This window comes from Apium graveolens, chromosome 2 (assembly GCF_009905375.1).
Source record: "Apium graveolens cultivar Ventura chromosome 2, ASM990537v1, whole genome shotgun sequence".
Lineage (NCBI taxonomy): Eukaryota > Viridiplantae > Streptophyta > Magnoliopsida > Apiales > Apiaceae > Apium > Apium graveolens.
This window is the reverse complement of record NC_133648.1, coordinates 71,150,933-71,154,288: the sequence shown is the minus strand read 5'-3', so window position 1 is coordinate 71,154,288 and position 3,356 is coordinate 71,150,933.

Genomic DNA, 3,356 nt, shown 5'->3' with positions numbered 1-3,356 from the left:
AGCATAGGTTTCATCATAATCAATGCCTTCAGCTTGAGAATACCCTTTAGCTACCAGTCTTGCTTTGTTTCTTGTAACCACACCATCTTCATGTAGTTTATTCCTGAATACCCACCTAGTACCAACAGCTTTCTTGTGTGTAGGTCTAGGTACCAGTTTCCAGACTTGTTGACTTTCAAACTGATTGAGTTCATCTTGCATAGCAATCACCCAATCTGGATCAGTCAGTGCTTCCTCAATCTTCTTAGGTTCCATCTCAGAAAGAAATCCTGAGAACAGACACTCATTTTGAGTAGCACGTCTAGTTCTGACTCCAACATCTGGATCACCAATAATCAACTCAAAAGGATGAGCTTTATTCCAGACAGTCTGTCTTGGAAGATTTGATCTTGATGATTCGCCTTGAAATTCATTGGGATGTTGTGTCCTACTAGATGATCCTTCAGCATCTCCCCCTGAGTTGTTGCCATGTTGACTTGAAGATTCTCCGTCAGTAGCAGTGGTATCTCCATTGTTGCCAAATTTTTCATCACTATTACCTTGAGTATCATCATGATTAACAGGTTCTTCACCAGCAACAACCTCAGGTTCTTGACCATGTTCTGATTCTGAATCTGACATATCATCAAACTTCAGTTTCTCAGAAGGATCTTCAGTTTGGATACTAGGGAGTTTAGTGTCATCAAACGTAACATTGACACTTTCAGTTACTTTGTGTTGATCAATGATATACACTCTGTATGATCTTCTTCCATATCCAAAAAAAATACCCTCATATGCCTTTGCCTCGAATTTACCACGACGATCATCTCCATCCTTGAGCACGAAGCATCTGGCACCAAATACATGAAAGTATTTGATAGAAGGTTTCTGTTCATTCAAAATCTCATAAGGAGTTTTCATAAAGTCTTTGTTGATTAGAGTTCGATTCTGAGTATAACATGCAGTATTGATAGCTTCAGCCCAAAAGTACATTGGAAGACCTGATTCACTTAGCATCATTCTTGCAGCTTCAATCAATGTACGATTCTTCCTTTCTACCACTCCATTTTGCTGAGGGGATCTAGGAGCTGAAAATTGTCTGGTAATCCCTTTGTCTGTACAGAATCCATTGAGAAGTGAATTCTTGAATTCTGTTCCATTATCTGACCTTATTGCTCTAACAGGGACATTAGAATCTAACTTAATCATCTTGATATGATCAATCACAACTTGTGGTGTTTCATCCTTAGAGTGAAGAAATAAAACCCCCATATACTTGGAATAGTCATCAACTATCACAAGACAGTAACACTTCTTTGACATCGAAAGGACATTAACTGGTCCAAATAAATCCATGTGCAATAATTGTAGAACACCAGTTATGGAAGATGTGTCAGTGCCTCTGTGACTTGCTTTCTTTGACTTTCCTTTCTGGCAAGCCTCACATAGTCCTTCTGGGGAGAATTCCAGCTGAGGCAGACCTCTGACCAATTCTCTTTTGACAAGAGAATTCATTGTTTTGAAATTGAGATGAGAAAGTCTCTTGTGCCATAGCCAACTCTCATCTGACGATGCCTTTGCATAGAAACAATTGACTTCAGGATTGCTTCCAGAGTTCATGTCAGCTACGAACAGATTTCCTTTCCGGATTCCCATCAAGGAGGGTTTTTCACTTTTCTTGTGCAGAATCTGACACTTCAGTTTGTCGAATAAAACATTGTAGACGTTGTCACAAAACTGACTAATGCTAAGCAGATTGTGTTCAAGTCCTTGCACAACATACACATTTTCAATGACAACATTTCCAGCTAGTAAACAGCCATATCCCTCCGTTAAACCTTTGCTGTTATCTCCAAAGGTAACCACTGGGCCAGCTTTCTCAACCACATTTGATAGCAGGGCTCTATCTCCGGTCATATGTCTTGATGATCCGCTGTCAAGAATCCACACTACCGGTTGTACCTATTTAATGCCCTGCAATACAAATGGATTAGACCTTCTTCGGAACCCAAGCTTGGCTGGGTCTGGCATATTTGTAAAATTGGCCTTTATTAGGCAAAACAACATTCTTAATTTTAATATTCTCAACTTTCTCAATGACTGGACATTTGACCTTGTGAACAGTCTTGACAAATTTCTTTTTAGGCTTAGGCACAAATGTCTCCTTTCTAGCTTTAGGAGGACTAGCAATCTTAGACCTATCATGCTTTCTATTATTCACATGCTGACGAGGAGTAGTCTTATCATTAGAAACATGCTTACCATTAAAATAAGCATACATCAGATTAAAAGCACAAGACATACAATCAGGAACACCACATGCTTTATGAGAGGGATTAACAATAGGCAACTTATGCATGGTAGACATGGCATTTGTGTTATCCAACTCATGTGTGTCTGAGTTAGTCTCAGTTGCTTTCACAACCTTGACTGGAACTTTTGACACACTTGACTTGGAGACAGCTTTCTCATTAGCATTATCTTCAGCACGGATTTCTTCTTGAATAATAAATGAGGTCTCATCAAATGGTTCAGCAATTGATTCTTTATAGAGGGGTTCATCAACACCCTTAAGCACATGTGGTACTTCCCTGCCTTTAGCACAGACATGAGGAGGGGAGTTTATGCCTAATTTTCCAATAGCAGCATTATAATCATAACCTATTCCAGATGTTTGATTAACAGCTTGCTTATTGTAAAACTCTTTGGACTTCGAACAAGAATTAAAGTAAGCTTTAACCTTATCCTCAAGACCGGTGATCTTGTCTTTGAGAATAGTTTCAAGTTGTCTATAACAGTCAACTCTATTCTCTAGAAAAGATACTTGTTCTTTTAATTTATCTTGATTAATGTGCACAAGTCTTAATTCATTGACCTCTTTCTCAAGGTCTTTGATTTGTTGATTTAACAATTCATTATCACGACGAGCACAATCTAAGGAACCTCCTAGATGATAAACTAATTCAGCATCAGTAAATTTTACCTCTTTTCTTGACGATGAGGTGTTTGTATCACTAGCCATGAGAGCAAGATTCCCAACTTCTTCATCTTCACTATCAGTATCATCCCAGGTTCTTCCCTTTGCCAGGTAAGCCCTTTTAGATTTACTCTTCTGATTAGAATCGTAAGAGTTCTTTCTAACTCGTTTTGGCTTCCTGCATTCTATGGCAAAGTGTCCCAACTCATTGCATTTGAAGCATCGAATGGTGCTTCGATCAACCATCCCTGTTTTATACCCACCACTGCTGGTGTTAGAGGATGAAGATCCACCTTTCTGGAATCTGTTGTAGTTGGACTTGTACTTGAACTTGGGATTCCTTTTGAATCTGACATTTGAGAATCTCTTGACAATCAGGGCCATTGACTCATCCTCC